This window comes from Macaca mulatta, chromosome 9 (assembly GCF_049350105.2).
Source record: "Macaca mulatta isolate MMU2019108-1 chromosome 9, T2T-MMU8v2.0, whole genome shotgun sequence".
Lineage (NCBI taxonomy): Eukaryota > Metazoa > Chordata > Mammalia > Primates > Cercopithecidae > Macaca > Macaca mulatta.
The window spans coordinates 31144511-31163267 of NC_133414.1; positions in this window are offsets into that span (position 1 = coordinate 31144511).

The following is an 18757-nucleotide window of genomic DNA, read 5'->3' on the forward strand; positions in this document are numbered from 1 at the left end:
TCTAAAAACCATGGATATGTTCTTACATAGCCACAATGCTGTTATCACACATAATAATTTCTGTTGTCACCTTTTTTGTGTGAGTGAGCATAATGTTTATTTGGGCAGCATCGATTCCCATAAAACAAGATGGCTGAAACTTACTGCAGCTCTTCGGATAGCTCCATGCTCCTGGCATTGTGTAGGAGAACATTGCTTATTGCAGTGAATTGGTTCCCCTAGACTTCTTCTCTCCCACATGGAGCCTACTGAGTTGAGATGGAATATGCAGATCAATACGCCTTAGCTAACAATCAGACAGCAAAGCTGTGTTGGCTAATACTGACACCACTAAAGAAGGGCGAAGGGCACTTCGAACGAGGTACCCACACATATGAGTGCATAAACCTATTCCAAATGTTATTAGGTGAATCTATAAGCTTTGCTGTGAGCCTATAGGTGCCATTTAGGAGTCAGCTATGGAAATGAGGTCAGAGTGACCCTTCTTGTGTTCCATTAAATGTAACCACATTAAGAGAGCTTCTTCCCACCGAAATGCATGATTAGGGCACTCCGTGTGTGTAGAACTTCACCTTGAATGTATTAAAATAAATGGAAATGCTTGTTTCAGCTTGAGGGTCATGTCTGGAAATTACTTTGCAAAATGTACTCTCTACATAGCTCAGTGGTCAGAAAATGATCACCCTACTCCGGAGGACTAGTAATAATAATTTAATTCTCACAGCAGCCCTCTTTGGTACCACTATTCTTTCCATTTTTCAGCCAGGAGGAGAGATGATGTAGTGGAGGCCAGAGCTCAGGCTCTGAAGCCAGACTGCCTGAGCATGAATCCCAGCTGTGCCACTTACTAGCTGTGTGATGCTCTAAAAAAAACTATACTTGTGGGGCTTGTTGTCCTTTGATACCCAGTCTGTTATAAAATTTGCTCAATTGTGTTACAAAATTTTTTTTGAAGTTGGTTTATTCTAAGTAGGATCCAAATAAGGTCTACAAATTGCTTTTGGTTGTTGTGTCTCTTAGCGCTCATTCAAACTAGAGAAGCCCTGCATCTCCCCTATGCCTTTGGTTGATGGCAGAAACTGGGTCATTTGCTCTAGAGAATGTCCCACATTCTGAACTGGCCTTTTTCCTTCTTTGCTGTGTCATTTACATTCTCCTTTCCCTCTGTCTATCCTGTCCACAGAAGTTACCTCTAGATGGTTGATTTCGTTTAGATTCAACTGTTTTGGCAAAGAGATTACACGGGTGGTGCAGAATCCTTCCTATCCCATTCCATGAACACATGCATGACGTCCTGTCACCCATGAAGCTGGAAGCTCAATCAAGCTTCGGGGACAAGTAGTGACAGCCTGAGTCTTCTGTTGTAAAATTCCTCACTCCTCACCTGTCTGCCATTGACGATATGGCTCGAAATAATCATTTTATTAGAGGTTGTAAAAGATTGTTTTTAGAAATTCATAACCCTTTCACTTTTATTAGGTTAGATGCCTCCCATACAGTGAATGTGTCCACATCAGTGAGGGCTATTTGGATACTCTCAAATACAGTTCATCCAGGAAAAGCCAGGGAGGTGCTTAATTTTTTCTTCTTACCTGCTCATTTTCAGAGTAGGGATTTGGGCCCTAGTTAATTGCAGTAGTGTCCAGAGAGGTTTCTTGTTTATTTGCTTTTTTTTTTTTTTTTTTTTTTGGTGGGGGATAAAGACTATCTCTCAAATGATGATGATGATGATTGATGTGCTTAGGCTTTGTGTCTCCACCCAAATCTCATCTTGAGTTATAATCCTTGAATTATAATTGTAATCTCCAAGTGTTAAGGGAGAGACCAAGTGAGGGTAATTGGATCATAGGTGATGATAGTGATATGCTCTTCTCGTGATAGTGAGTGAGTTATCACGAGATCTGATTGTTTTATAAGGGACTTTCCCCCTCTTTTCTCAGCACTTCTCCTTCCTGCCACCTTGTGAAGAAGGCGCCTTACTTCCCCTTCGCCTTCCACCATGATTGTAAGTTTCCTGAGGCCTCCCCAGCCATGCTAAACTGTGAGTCAATTAAACCTCTTTCCTTTGTGAATTACCCAGTCTCGGGTATTTCCTTATAGCAATGTGAGAACAGACTAATACAATGATAAACTCATGGTTTTTCTTTCCTCAGTGTGTTTCAGTCAATTGCATTCACAATCCTTTTCATGCTTACAGTGTTCCATCTTTGACCCATGGCGGTCCTTTCGTGTTGGTGTCTGTGTCAGTTTCACATGACCTATTGGTCTCCGATGGCTTCCTTGCTTCATGGCCCAACAAGATGTCTCAGCTCCTGTTGTGTTTTTTTTTCCTGGACTTGAAAGCAGCCATTCCTTCCAAGAGCCCTGATTCCTTCTACTAGGCCTGTTGATTATATTTTAAAGTACGAAGTACGTGTCTCTTTATGTGCATCAGCCTGGACCTGAAAGGTGACACCTATGTTTACACCCCCACTCCAAAGCCTCCTACATGGTGGCTGGCTCCACTTCATCCCAAAGGTCTGGAATGGATGAGGTTCTGTGGTCCCCTTATAAAGCCTCTTGCATTCCAAATGTGTAAATTATTTTATTCTTAGTATTTCCCTAACACAGCTGTGAGTCTGAGAATGGACAGATGCAGTGAAATGTAAACCAAGGCATGAGCTAGTCAAAGAGAGATGCGGAGTGCAAGCTCACAGGGCACGGAGGCCAAGGAGCAGTGAGACTCATGGGCAAGGATCAAAATGTGGGTGTCAGCCCTGAAAGACTACCTCCCTTTCTCTGGGAATGTCACCCTCTTAGAGGAGAACACAGCTTCCAGAAGGATTCTCAGCAGAGAGAGAGGAGGGGAACCCCTGGCTAAGGTCAGCTGAGAACACCCACACCATCAATGTGGGGACACACATCACAGCCAAGTCCCCTCATGTCTGTGACATCAATCTCCTGCCCTTTGGAAAGACAGATGAACTGGTTCAATGAATGAACCAGGAAATGTTCACACCAAGTTCCCCTTAACGTGAGCAAGGAGTAATCCATACAAACTATAAATGTCAATAAACCAATTGCTAATGGAGTTTTTGAATCAATGAGTACTAGGAATCCAGGGAAGCAGAGCCCTTCTGAGATGCAACATGGACTTTCTAGATGAGTAAGGGAAGGTGAAGTTTTGATTTCACCATTCAGACTCTCACTCAGCACAGCTGGTTGATTACCTTTCATACAACATTCATCTCTTCTTCTCCTCATCTTCCCACTGGGATGGAAAGAATCCTCCACTATGCAGCTGGGTACTAGTGTAGACTGAGGATTGAGCATCTAGCTAAATTTAAGCTCTGGGCTGTCGTCCATGTGCTGAGCAATCCTGTTCAATTAGCAGATCTTTCCTTTGTAAACCATGTGGTTGACTGCACAGTTTGAGTCCCTGCCAACAAAATAATTTTTATATGGGCTGCCACTGCTCAGTGTTCTGCAAGTCATTCCTCTTGCTTAAGACCATACAAGGTTAGAGTTTTGTCTACTTCTTTTCAAGGTTCAGCTAACTTATGGCTGCAGGATTTCACAGACAATTCAAAGGAACCCAGCATTCTGATGTTCCCAGGAGAAGAAATGTGGGGAAATAAAACCCCTGGCTGACATGCAGAAGAGATGAACAGTGAGAATCTCTGTGAGTTTACCCAGGTGGGCTTTACAACATACTTTGCTCTGAAATCCTGTGCTCAGGCCAAGCCCCGATATTTTAAACAGACAGAAAGTTGGCTGGGAGCCTCCCTGAATGACTGTGCTGCTGATGTCATTTTACACCTGCCACAACCATCTATCTTCTGAGGGTGCAAAAACAAGTCTGAGATGGCTTTGAAGATAAGCACATTCAGGGCGTGCTGAGTTGCAAGCAGTGTGTGCGTGTGTGTGTGTGTGTGTGTGTGTGTGATCATAATGCCACAGAGGTGGGGAGGCGTGTGTGGAAACCCAAGGAGAAAACAGCACCTAGAAAAGTTGCCTGGGTTGGGGTAGGATGAATTTCGAGCATCACTCAAGCAATTTTGTTTCTGCAACCTGTATCTGTCTCTCTTCTCCTTCCCTTCTGGGTCCCCCTTCATCAAAATAAATACCCAAATATGAGCCCTGGCAGGGTGGAATAGGTTATTACTGGTCAAATATCAGAGCTGAAGTCAGTGCAGAGATACCAGGTGGCACAGACCTTACTTTGGGGGTCTCTTTTTTGTTTTGTTTTGTTTTTTGAGACAGTTTTTCTCTTGTTGCCCAGGCTGGAGTGAAATGGTGCAATCTCAGCTCACTGCAACCTCTGCCCCCTGGGTTCAAGTGATTCTCCTGTCTCAGGCTCCTGAGTAGCTGAGATTATAGGCACATGCCACCATGCCCGCCTAATTTTTTTTTTTTTTTTTTTTTTTTTTTTTTAGTAGAGACGGGGTTTCATCATATTGGTCAGGCTGGTCGGGAACTCCTGACCTCAGGTGATCCACCCGCCTTGGCCTCCCCAAGTGCTGGGATTACAGGTGTGAGCCACCACGCCAGGCCTTGGGCGTCTCTTTAGGGAGGGGCCCCATCCCCTCCTCAGTCCAGTCGGGAATATAATACTTTTGAAGATTACTGGGAAAGGGTTTTTGTCTTGAAAGCAGAAGATGCACATTCAGCCAGCAAAAAGGTTCCACTCCTGAACTGATATGAAAATATTGAGAAAAACAGCTGTCAGGAGACTTCACGGTTAGACTTTCTGCCCTACCTTTGTCCTCCCGCAAGAGGCAAGTTCTAGCTGTGGCAGCCTTCACAATCGTCTTGCATCGCAAATGCCCAAATTGCCATTGACATCTATTATCCAAGCTCCTGGTAGGTCTCAGGGGCCCAGGGAAACATGAAAGGAAGCAGAGACTGAGGCTTGCTTCCAACACCCCTAGAGCGTCAGGTGGGGTGAGATCATGAGGCCCAGCAGCAACTCCGCCCTTCACAGCTTGCTTTCTGCTGACTTCATTGAGCTTGCTAGCAGCCTTCACCTGGACTGGAGGCAGCATTAAGAATTAGTGGTCATAGGACCACGTGCAGTGACTCACGCCTGTAATCCCAGCACTTTGGGAGGCCGAGGTGGGCGGATTACCTGAGGTCAGGAATTTGAGACCAGCCTGGCCAAAATGGTAAAACCCCGTCTCTGCTAAAAATACAAAAATTAGCCAAGCGTGTTGGCACGTGCATGTAATCTCAGCTACTTGGGAGGCTGAGGCACAAGAATTGCTTGAATTCAGGAGATGGAGGTGCAGTGAGCCGAGATCGTGCCACTGCACTCCAGCCTGGGTGACAGAGTGAGGCTCCCTCTCAAAAATCAATCAATCAATCAATCAATCAATCAATCAATAAAAGAATTAGTGATCATAGGTGCATCCAACCACATGCCTTCCAGGCCTGCAAGACTGTACCCCACAGGAGTAGAGCTGAGAGCCCCTAGCTCTGTAAACATGGGTGGCAGGGCCTTGGCAGAAGGGTATCAGATGTGTGCTCAGTGGATCTCACCCTCTGGTGCCAAGGTGCAAGCTCATTGCCTCTGCTTGTATTTTCTGTCTTCTGGTCCTGCTCCATCATAGGCTGCTTCTCCTTGCAACCTGCTCCATGTCTTCATTTTCCTGTCTCCATCCCTTCCTCTTCTCTTTCCTCCTTTCCTCTGTGTACCTGGGATCATTCCAGCTGACACAATCTCTGCCTCCCAGGCCACTGACTCAATCAACTCACCTAGCGCCAGGCCCTGTTCCCAACACTGGAGGATGGGATGGGAACAGGGCAAAGAGATCCTGGACTTCCACTGATGTGGTGAGATGGTGGAACAGACTGCTCATAAGGAGGCAAAGAGGTAGACACAGTAATTTCAGGGGATGGGTAGTGCAGTAAAGAAGATAAAATGGAGAAATGACACAGAAAGTGATGGTGGAGAGGGAATCACTGTTTTAGCCAGTTTGGTCAATAAGGTTTTTTTTTTTGAGACAGAGTCTCACTCTGTTGCCCAGACTGGAGCGTGGAGTGCAGTGACGCGATCTCAGCTCACTGCAACATCCACCTCCCGGATTCAAGCAATTCCCCTGCCTCGGCCTCCCAAGTACCTAGGATTACAGGCGCCTGCCACCATGCCCAGCTAATTTTGTATTTTTAGTAGAGATGGCGTTTCACCATGTTGGCCAGGCTGGTCTCAAACTCCTGACCTTAGCAATCCACCCGCCTCAGCCTCCCAAAGCACTGGGATTACAGGCGTGAGCCATCGTGCCCGGCCAAGGCATGTCTTTTTTGATTTCAGATTTGAATATTGAAAAGAAGGTGACTGTGTGAAGACATGCGAGAAGGCGTGGCAAATGCAAAGGTCCGGAGACAGCAGGCAGCTTGGTGTGGTTGAGACAGGAGGCTGGTGTGGCTGGAGCTCAGTTGGCCTAGGGTACAGTGGTAGAAGATTCAGTTAGAAAAGTTATAATTTGTAGGAAAGGGTTTGGGTTTGGTTTGGTTTACATGGAAGACATTGTGGGGTTTCAAGCAGATGAATGGTGAGCTATTATTTGCATCTGAGAAAGCATCTGAGACAGACATGGTGGCTCACGCCTGTCATCCCAGCACTTTGGGAGGCGAAGCTGAGAGGACTGCTTGAGGCTAGCAGTTTGAGACCCGACCAGCCTGTGCAACCAAGAGACCTTGTCTCTACAAAACATATTTAAAAATTAGCAGGGCATGGTGGCAAGCACCTGTAGTTCCAGTTATTAGAGAGGCTGAGATGGGAAGACTGTTTTAGCCCAGAAGATTGAGGCTGTAGTGAGCTATGATTATACCACTGCACTCTAGCCTGGGTGACACAGCAGACCCCTGTTTCAAAAAGGAAAAAAAAAAAAAAGCCCGGGTGTGGTGGCTCACACTTGTAATCCCAGCACTTTGGGAGGCTGAGGCGGGTGGATCACCTGAGGTCAGGAGTTTGAGTCCAGCCTGGCCAACATGGTGAAAAATTAGCTGGGTATGGCAGCACATGCCTGTAAACCCAGCTACTTGGTAGACTGAGGCAGGAGAATCACTTGAACTCAAGAAGTAGAGGTTGCAGTGAGCCAAGATCATGTCATTGCATTCCAGCCTGGGCAACAGAGCAAGACTCCATCTCAAAAAAAAAAAAAAAAAAAAAAAGAGGCAAGCATCTGTCTGTGTAGCGGAAGAAGAATTGCAGAGAGGGTGGAGTGGTGGCGGGAAATCAGCTGGGAGACTTTGCAGGGGAGAGGTGAGGATGGCTTAAACCATTAGTGTAGCAGAAGATGGGGGGAGAAGAGGTCAGACCCCTTCTACCTTTGAGAATCACATTGGATGTAATGAAGATAAAGAAGCTAAATTTCCTTCCCATCCCTTCTTCCACCTCTCCCCCGACCTTTCCCTTCCCTTCTCCCTTCTCCTCTTCCCCTATGTCCCCCTCCCCCTCTGCTTTCTCTCCTCTTTCTTCTCCTTTTCTCTCTTTCTTCCTCCTCACAATGGAATGGTGCCATATTCTGACAGTAGCAGACATAGGGTAGGGAAAAAAGAAAATCAAAAGATGTATTTTGGCCAGGACTACAGCAAGCCTCTACGGCGATTCTTCTCTGAAAATTAGAGAAGGCATTCCCTATGTCAAAAGGTACCTTTTCCACAGTGTGCATAAAGCCCCACACCAGCGCTCATGGCTTTGTGAACCTAACATGGGCTGGATCTCAGCCTCTCTTCCTTCCATGGATGGCTGCCTTTAGGCAGTGCACAGGTTGGACAACAAGACATGGTGCCCCTGGTCTGGGCTATATTAAGTCTAAGATGCCTACTCGGCATCCACATGAAGATGTTAATTAGATAGCTGAGTATATAGCTCTGGATCTCAGGGAGAAATGGGGCTAGAGGTATACATTTAGGAATCCTAACAGCATGCGGTGTTTAACGTCAGGGGACTGGATGAGGTGCTTTTTTTTTTTTTTTTTTTTTTTTTTTTTTTTTTTTTTGAGACAGAGTCTTGCTCTGTCGTCCAGGCTGGAATGCAGTGGCACAATCTTGGCTCATTGTAGCCTCGGCCTCCTGGGTTCAAGCAATCCTCCTGCCTCAGCCTCCTGAGTAACTGGGACACAGGCCCACGCCATCGAGCCAGGCTAATTTTTGTGTTTTTAGTAGAGACAGGGTTTCACCATGTTGGCCAGGCTGGTCTCGATCTCCTGACCTCATGATCCTCCCGCCTTGGCCTCCCAAAGTGCTGGAATTACAAGCGCGTGCCACCGGGCCCGGCAGAGGTGCTCTTTATGTGAGTGTGGATAAGGAAGCATGGGGGGGATGACAATGAAGCTTGGGACACTTGGGCACTATTTAGCAAGCAGGAGGAGGCAGAAAATGCTACAGAGACCCAGAAAGAGCTGTTGGTGAAATAGGAGGATAACCTGGAAATTAACAGCCTAGAAATCAGTGGAGAAAATGTGTTAAGCAGTAGAGATGGGCTCCGTGGGATGTCGGTGAGAGTTGGAGTAAGATGGGGATGCTTTGGCAAGACAGAGATGCTGGGGCGCAGGGTGCTGGAAACGGAGGGGGTGGTTGAGCAGAGTGGGCTGGGGAGAGAGAAGGAAAACAGAGGCAGCCATTTTCAGATGCTGGGATGAAAAGGGTAAGAGAGAAAAGGAGGAGGTGGATCTGGGTTAGCTATCCCTGGTTGGGACAGGCAATGTTTAAAAAGATACAGCTTCTTATATGCGGAAATGATCCAGTAGTGAGGGAGAATCGATGGCTCAGGAAGGGGAGCAGATCCCAGGTGACGAGTTTCTGGGAAGGAGAGGAGAGAGGGTCACCGGCCCAGGAGGCTGGCGAACGGTGGGAAGGGCGTGGTTCTCCACCGCTTGCCTCTTGTAGAGCCAGGTTATAAGTTGAGAGGGGGAAGCGTGAGGTGGGAAAAGAGAAAAGAAAGGATGACATAGCGATCTATAGAGTGGGAAGTGAAATGTGGGATTGTGGGGGCTGGTGCGGGCTCCCTGCAGATCTGCAGCCACTGCAGGCTTGCGTCTGTCCCCAGCTACCTGCGGCTGCAGACACAGAGCTGGTGCAACTGGAAAGGAGGCCGAGAAGGCAAGGGACTGCATGGAATATGCAGGGAAATAATTAGAGCAAAGGGCACAGACTCTTAAAAACAAAAACAAACAAAACAAAACAAAAAAGGGAAAAGTCTGAAGTAAACATATCAGAGTATAATTACAATTTTTGGGCAAACAAAACCTTTCTTAACTAAGTCACAGTGGGAGGAAGTATTAAGAGAACTATTCAACTAAACTAAATATATATATGTATATGCACACACACCAAATATTCTGTAATGTGTATGTATATGCACACACATGCCAAAGACACTGTAAGGGAAATTGCAAGCGAACACTTATTTCATAAATTACTTTTTAAAGCACTTACTAAGTTCAAGCCCTGCAGTAAGAAATTTATAAGCATTATTTTGATTTAATCCTCTGTATAGTTCTTTACTATAGGTACAAGACTTGAACTTTAAAGTTCATATTTTAAACTAAGTTATAATGCTTCTTCCAACTTGGAAAGAATATTTACAACATATAAGGCAATTTTAAAAGACTGAATATGCAGGGATAATTAAAAGCTCCTATAAATCAGTAAGAAAGAAGAACCTAACAGAAAAATAAGCAAGAAGCTACAACCAGGGAAGGCGCTAAAGAAGGAAATACAAATGGCTAAAACTATGATTCTCAGCATCACTAAGTAGTAAGAAATGCAAAATTACAAAAATAATAAAATTCTATTTGATTAACGAAGATTAAAAATGTACTGAGAGTTGCTGCTGTCATACATTTTCTCAGTGTTTAAACTGATACACCTTCTTTTTTTTTCCTTTCTCTTTTGACAGAGTCTTACTCTGTTGCCCAGGCTGGAGTGCGGTGGCACAATCAGATCTTTGCTCACTGCAACCTCTGCCTCCCGGGTTCAAGCGATTCTCCTGCCTCAGCCTCCTGAGTAGCTGGGACTACAGGTGCACACCACCACACCTGGCTAAAATTGCTACAACTTTTGTAATGAGCAATTTGGCAATATTTGAGGTCATCTCCTTTTACCCAATAATTCCTCTTTAAAATGTATTTAATGGAAATGGAAACATGCAAAGATATACGTTCCAAGGTTTTGTTATCACATTCTTTATTATAGAAAAAAAGGAAACTGTCCAAATGTCCACCAATAAGGCACTGGTGACAAACTATGTAAACTACAAAAAGAAACTCAATGCAAAATGTTAAAAATATTGAGACTGCTGTGTGTCTGAATGTGTTCCCAAAATTCATATATTGAAACGTAATGGCCAGTGTGATAGTATTTAGAGGTGGAGGCGTTAGGAGGTGGTTATACCATGAGGTTTCTGTCCTCCGGATGGGATTGGTCACTTATAAATGGCTGGAGGGAACCAGATAGGCCCCTTTGCCTTTCTGTCCCTTCCACCAGGTGAGAACACATAGCATTCAAGGTGCCATCTTGGAAGTGGAGAGCAGCCTTCGCCAGACACCAAACCTATTGGCCGTTGATCTTGGACTTCCCAGCCTCAAGAACTGTGATACATTTGTATTATTTACAAATTACCCAGTTCAGGCATTTTGTTACAGAAGCATGAATGGACTGTGTAAGAAGCAAAAGAATTGACTTTGAAAAAGTCTACAGTATCTTGTTTAGAGAATAAAGTAGGTTCACTCAGTATGTAGACTATTTAGCATCTATAATACACACACATACACATATGTATATAAAAATTATAGAATAATATATACAAAATTTACTGTTCTTTGGTATCTGGGATTTTGGGGGACTTTTACTTTTATTTTCTATGTGCCCACTATTTTGCACTGAATATATTTTTATAGTCACAAAATAAATAAAAATGTAAAATAAAATTTCACGTAATTAAAATTAAGAGACCTACTGCCTCAGTCTCCCAAGTAGCTAGGACTACATGCATATACCACCATGCTTAGCTAATTTTTTCTTTCTTGTAGAGATGGAGTCTTACTCCATCACCCAGGCTGTTCTCAAACTGCTGGCCTCAAAAGATCCTCCCACCTTGGCTTCCCAAAGCCCTGGGATTACCGATGTGAGCTGTTGTGCCTGCCCCATAGGTATTCTTTTTTTTTTTTTTTTTTTTTGAGACGGAGTCTCGCTCTGTCACCCAGGCTGCAGTGCAGTGGCCGGATCTCAGCTCACTGCAAGCTCCGCCTCCCGGGTTCACGCCATTCTCCTGCCTCAGCCTCCGGAGTAGCTGGGACTACAGGCGCCCACCACCTCGCCCGGCTAGTTTTTTGTATTTTTTAGTAGAGACGGGGTTTCACCGTGTTAGCCAGGATGGTCTCGATCTCCTGACGTCGTGATCCACCCGTCTCGGCCTCCCAAAGCGCTGGGATTACAGGCTTGAGCCACCGCGCCCGGCCTAGGTATTCTTTATCCTGCAGAGTTCCCAGCATAACATCAAGTAAGGAGTAAGTATCAAATAGCACTTAACTGACTGAGAAGTTGCTTCAACAATGCTTGCTAACACACCTGCTTTTGACTGCTGCATTTGTTGGGCTAACAACACTTGTTCTGTGCCCACTTTACCTGTTAATTAGGAGAGCTTAAGACACCTGAGTGCTCAAGGTAAATTAGTGGAAGGGTTCACAGCAGAACTCTGGGGATCTTGAGGTCTTTATTTGGGTCATCTATTTCCTTGGTGCTTAGTACAGAAGTTATGTTGCACATAGTCAATAAATATTAGATGAATGCATGAATGAAATAATGAGTATATCCATACATCTTTCAAAACATTTGTGTTTGCGAAAATGTTCGACATTCAAAACCATCATATGTTAGACCCTTCTATCCAAGTGTGGTCTGAGGACCAGCAGCAGTGGTTTTATGCAAGAGCTCCTTAGAAAGGCAGGATCTTATTATGACTATACCCATGTCACCCTCAGCCCCAGCTGCTGAATCAGATCAGTACTTGTCTCTGACCCCCAGGAATTCTTATGCATGGCAAAGTGTGAGAAGCACTGCTTCGGAGGGAAGTACTTGGCTGCCACTTTTTTTTTTTTTTTTTTCAAAATGGAGTCTCACTTTGTTGCCCAGGCTAGAGTGCAGTTGCATGATCTCAGCTTGCTGCAACCTCCACCTCCCGGGTTCACGCGATTGTCTTGTCTCAGCCTCCCAAGTAGCTGGGATTACAAGCACATGCCACCATACCTGGCTAATTTTTGTATTTTTAGTAGAGACAGGGTTTTACCATGTTGGCCAGGCTGGTCTCAAACTCCTGACCTCAAATGATCTGCCCGCCTCAGCCTCCCAAAGGGCTGGGATTACAAGAGTGAGCCACCGTGCCTGGCCTTGCTATATATACATTTTTAAACTTCTGGGTTTAATGCTTTTTTCTGCCTCTTTGGTACCTAATTACAGGGTTTCAAGGTTTTGCTTGAGAATGGACCAGAAGAGGACGTTCTGAGCAACAGCAAACTTTTGCCAGCAAGGATAGATTTTTTGGAGGGTTTTTGCTGTCTTTTTTTTTTTTTTTTTAAATCAAGGATAAAATATCTGAGTTTTCATGTTGTGACTGATCCTCTGTTTTCTCCTTTTGCTTTGCCTGGTTTCGGCCTCTACTGGGATGGTCAGGATTAATGCAAGAAGGCTCCCTCTTTAGGCTGTTAACCCTTCATACCCTGCACCTGTAGCAAGGCTGGGTGGCCATGAGAAGTCACCTGGTTGGGGGTGTTTTCCATTTGGGAGTAGCTTAGAGCCCAGTTTGGCTTCCAAGGACAAAGAAGGCTGCCGTCTCACCCTCCTCTCTGCTGGCCACACTCCTAGAGCCCCATGAAATCGGCCACTGCCTGCCAGCTCTTCACAGACGGGCCGGGGCGGTCTCTGCAGGGGCGTCCAGGATCATGATTGAGGGGCCCTGGCAGGCAGGAGTGGAAAACGAGGCCTTGATTCCAAGCCCGAGTCATGCTTGTAAGCTCCTTGCTGCTTTCCAACGGAATGCGAATGCATGCTGTCCTGGGCCAGGGTTCTGAGTTGGGCCAACCCTCTCGGGCAGGGCCCAGGGCAGTGTCTCCTTGGGGTGGTGCCCCCAATGCCCACAGGGAGGCAGGGCCACAGTGAGTCATAGGGGCACGACAGCTCTGTCACTTGAAAGGCTCAGGGAGCAGCTCTGCTCTCCTTGTCTCTCCACCCCCTACTTCTGCAGTCCTCATCCCATCTAGTCTGAAGCAGGGCCGAACTGGGCTCCAGTGTGTCTGTCCTGAGCTGCAGAAACTTGACTCTGTGACTGGGACAGACAGTGCTGTCAAGATAAAGCTTCCAAGGATACAGCCTCTCCAGCACCTTAAATTTATCCAACAGACTTCTGCCAGTCTGTCTGATATAACAGAGGTAAGTATTGTAGGACAGCGGAAAATGCCTTTCTCTACCCTTCTAGGTTCCCTGGCTGGGCTATGAGCTCAACTGACATAAGGCGGATGAACAGGCAAAAACCATAGTTAATTATGCATGGGAGTCCCACAAATTAGGAGCCTCCAAAAGGGGTCAGATGATTGAAGCTTTTGTTTAGCATCCTGAGCGACTGAAAGGAATAGGGGCTTGGGGCTTCTTAAGGGTGGTGGTAACACAACCTTCATTCTCCTTTCCTACGATCTGAGTTCTTCTTCCCTGGTTGGTAAGATTCCCAGAGGAGATTCATGACCTTCGAGTTCCTTTTGGAGGATCTGTCTCTTGGCAGATAAGGGGATCTCAGGGAAACGTCTGCCGGCATCTGCTGTTCCCCAAGAGCCTTCAGTTCAAAGTACTCAGCATACCAAAGCATCATGTTTTGGGGTGGCATTTCCTGAACTCCTTTGGTGTCATCCAATTTTAATTGTATCCAAGGTTGCTGAATAAAGTTGGATTTGATGAAGAGGTAAAATACTGTTGCAATGAGGGAAACATTTCTGGAGGTTCAGAGGTTTATTCTAAATGAATCATAGGCAACTTCTAGCTTTCTCTCTCTCTCTCTCTCTCTCTATCCCCACTTTCTTTCTTTTTCTCTATCCTTCTCTTTTCTTTTGCTCTGCAGACCAGGCTGGAGTACAGTGGCATGATCTCAATTCACTGCAACCTCCACCTCCCTGGTTCCAGCAATTCTCATGCCTCAGCCTCCCAAGTACCTGTGACTACAGGCATGCACCACCATACCTGGGTGATTTTTGTATTTTTAGTACAGACAGGGTTTCACCATGTTAGCCAGGCTGGTCTCGAACTCCTGACCTCAAGTGATCCACCCACCTCAGCCCCTCAAAGTGCTGGAATTACGGGCATGAGCCACCGCGCCCAGCCTCTAGCTGTTTTCTTGAAGAAAGCATCCTACAAAGTGTGGACATATCATTCCAGGTCCAGACCAAGACAGATTAATGGGCCCAGAAGCTACTGGCTTGAGCTGCTAAGTATTTCAACTCGCTACCTGTCATTCACCCACCTGCTGTCAGAACCTTGGTAATTGGCCCAAACTGAACTCAATGGTTCCCTAAAGGGCAAAGCAAAGATTACTCTGTCCCTCACTGTTAAGAAGGCTATTCTGGCTGGAAGCAATAAGCATCTCTCTTTTTATTTTGGAAGCAGAAGCAAGGTGTTTTTCATGCAACCTCTGGACAGAGGAAATGCAGTATGTCCCAGCATACTGGCAGGGACATGGGCTTGGGAGACAGGGACAGCTAAGTGGGCATTTTAATGCTGCCACCTGCAAGCCGTGAGATTGTGTAAGGGAGTTATCCTTTCTGAGTCCCAGCCTCTGTAGTTGTAAAATGAAAATAGCAAACTCCACTGCAAAAGTTGGTTGATTTAATATGGGAACATCCGAAAAGCTCCTAATTCTTTGCCTGCCATGGTGTTGGGTGCTGGGAAGTATTCTCTCTTTATTGGCATTGAAGATTCTCCACGGAGATGTGCGAGAGAAAGGGGGGCTTCACCATGACTTTTATTTTTTGAAACAAGGTCTCACTCTGTCACCCAGGCTGGAGTGCAATGGCCCTCCACCTAGAGGGGGAGGCTCACCGCAACCTCCACCTCCAGGGTTCAAGTGATTCTCGTGCCTCAGCCTCCCGAGTAGCTGGGATTACAGGCACATGCTGCCACTCCTAGCTAACTTTTTTTTTTGTGTTTTTTGGTAGAGATGGAGTTTCACCATGTTGGGCAGGCTGGTCTCGAATTCCTGACCTCCAGTGATCTGCCCGCCTCGGCCTCCCACAGTGCTAGGATTACAGGTGTGAGCTACCGCACCCGGCCCTTCACAATGACTTTTTTAAAACCTACCTAACTGTCCTCCCAACTTCCCAAGTGCCTCAAGCCGGGTAATGAGACATGCTTTCCCAACTCTTTATCCAGCTTTGTGAAAATCGTGGCTACGAGCACCAACCTCCCTAGTGGAATTAGGTCTTTTTTCAGAAGTGCGAATTCTCCTAGGAGAAAAAGAATGCTGAGTTCCCGGCGCCACACAGGGATGCATGTCTGGGATGTGCTTTTCTAATCCCTGGAAGTGCCTGATGTCCTGAGAAGACTGAGTGGGGCTGGGGATAAAATGCTGACAGATGAGAGGGGAGATGGGGAAACAAGTGTGACAACAAGTCAGAAAAGCGAAGCATAGGCCTCGGAAAATTGGTGTGGCTTTGCTCTCTGGTGTCACGCCATTTATTTGGTGGATGATAAACCTGATACATTTATAGTGGAATCTCTTCCCACACTGGCCGTTATACTTTATAAGGATTTTCTAAATGATCTCAGTAGAAATCCCAGTTTTATGAGAAGCCAAATTTTCACCATGTGATGCTATCTTGAAAAACATATGTCCACAGATATTCCTGGACATCAACTTTCAAAACCACCATTTCTCTTTCTTACACCATAGAAATATTTAGAAGAATTTTTAGAAATTTTTTTTTAGAAATCAGCAAATCATAAAAATGTATCAAATATTTAAGATACTCAAAAGGAGCCAAAATAATATAATGAATACACCCACGTAGCTGTTAACCAGTTTAATTTTATAGGGTTAAAAACAATAAATATAAAAATATTTTTCAGGCTGGGCAAGGTGGTTTATGCCTATAATCCCAACACTTTGGGAGGCCAAAGCAGGCAGATCACTTGAGTCCAAGAGTTCGAGACCAGTGGGTGACATAGTGAGACCCCATCTCTACAAAAAATTTAGAAGTTGCCAAGTGTGGTGGCACACACCTGCAGTCCCAGCTAGTCGGGAGGCTGAGATGGGAAGATTGCTTGCACTCAGGAGGTGGAGGCGGCAGTGAGCCACGATCAATCGCTCCACTGCACTCCAGCCTGGGCAGCAGAGTGAGACCCTGTCCCCAAAAAAAAAAAAAAAAAATTCCAGGAAGGCATATTGATGAAATAACAATACAAAAAAGGAAAGTAAGAGAATCCTGAACACAGACTTCAGGATGGTAGTTACGTTGAGTGGAGAAGCAAGGAAACAAAAAAGGATCACGAAGCGAGAGGGATTGTCCAGGATTTAGCCTTCTTAGAGGGTATCATGAATCAAAATCTATTAGAAATTCTGCCTCCAAAATTCTATGAAGTCTTCCTCTAAAAGACTTAAAGCCCAGGTGAGAGAAAATTCTTGAGCTCTTCAAAAATCACAGGTCTAAGAAAACACAATGAGGTCAGGCGCAGTGGCTCACGCCTGTAATCCCAGCACTTTGGGAGGCCAAGGCGGGCAGATGACCTGAGGTCAGGAGTTCGAGACCAGCCTGTGCAACATGGTGAAACCCTGTCTCTACTAAAAATACAAAAATTAGCCAGGGGCTGTGGTGCATGCCTATAATCACAGCTACTTGGGAGGCTGAGGCAGGAGAACCGTTTGAACCCGGGAGGTGGAAGTTGCAGTGAGCCGAGATGACACCACTGCTCTCCAGCCAGGGCAATAAGGCAAGACTCTGTCTCAAAAAAAAAGAAAAAAAAAAAAAGACGATGAACTTTTTGGACAATGTGCTTCATATACTTCATTCAGTGAGTATGCAATCTGGATTGACAAAGCTAGTTTCTGGGGTGACACTTTATTCAGTGAATATGCAACTTAGATTCCCAAAGCACTAGGCCAACGTTGGGACTGACTAGATGTAGCAAAACAACCCAAGTTTTCTATACCATGGTTTAGGGACACAAAACCAGGGAACACTTAACCAGGCCTATTCTATTGGGGTCACCAAAGAAGAGTTAAACAAATCAAACCAAAAGCACAAAATAAAGCCCATGTGAGCGGCACACGGCACACATGTAACTTTATATTATAAATCGTTTCCTCATCTTTTCAAAGGAAAGGAATTTCTATAAAGTGATTGTATTTACTACACATATGGTATCAGAAATATTCAAGATTGCTATAAAAAGATTATTTATAACTCAATAGCTACTCTTGTTTACTACATAGATTACATCACCATCCCATATTGTTACATTAAATCAGCATTTTCCCCACTTTTAGAGCATTTGTTATCAAGCCTGTGGCTCAGGCAAAAATGCCTTATAGAGAGCAGCCTAGAAGGTAATAAATAAGATGTACTTCTAATCTGCCCCAGGTTCGAAAGTTTATTCCAGCTGAGTCCATATGTAACCCAGAGGAGAAGCCCCTCTGTCTGTTGCCTTAGGCATTCTTCCCTCTTGGAATACCTTTCATGGAGGAGTGGGGTGATACCATCTTAGGTACAGAGCTCTGTAGGAGTACAAAATCCCCTGTGGAGCTAAGGCAGCGAGAGGACTCTGAACTGGGCACTGGGTAGTGCTGATGGAGTGGGCACGTTTTGTTTAGTAGCCACTCCTCCTTCTTTGGTAATTGCATTCTAATTTTGGGGGATGGAGGATAGAATTGCTCCTGTCTTATGAGATGAGTTTGGGGGAGATTGTTACTCAAGGCTCCATGCCTTTCTCTGGTTAAGGGATATTCACTTGACACAAGCAAGACCAAGTGAGCGCTTTCTAACCCAGGAGCCTCTGTGGGATTGGAATCCCAATCCCCCCTTGTGCAGAGGAAGACAAGAAACAGAGTGATGAAAAGACAGAAAGCCTCAGAGTTCATTCATTAGAGTGGTGGTACTTGGATAAGACTGCCCCAAATCCTAAAACCCTGAGAAAGCACCTGGTCCCCGTCCTTCTCTAAGCCTGGTTCTAAAATCTTAGGAGCCCCCTCAAACTCTTCCAATAAATTCCCCTGTGACTTTGTGGTTAACTTAGCTAGACTTTCAGTCTAACTTGCCATCAAAGAACTTGAAGCCTAAACCCCCTGGGGCTGCCACACCATAGCTGAGTGGTCTTGAACAACTCACTTCACTCAACCCTAGAACAAACAGGACACAGCCTGTCCTGTGGAGTCGGCAAATGTGAAATCCCCAATCTGACGAGCAATACGGATTGAGTTTACACTGCTTCACACACTCTCTGGAGGCTCCTTAAAGATGTATGATGTATAAAGAATCAATTCCAACTGCAGAATGAATGCTGACGGGCACCATCAGCTCCTGTCTGTGTGTCTTCAACTCTCTCCCATTGGAAAAATCAATGAATCAGTAATAATATTGTCCCCTCCTGCCTGTAAAGGAAATCTGAGGTGAATCCCGAGGCTGCCATGTAAATTTCCTCATATTGTTGTTTTCCTTCCCCATCTCCCGCCCCACGCCTTTGAAAAAATGATGGGCTGTGATCCGTGTCCTAGTAGCAGGAAGCCTGTCGGACCCGACTC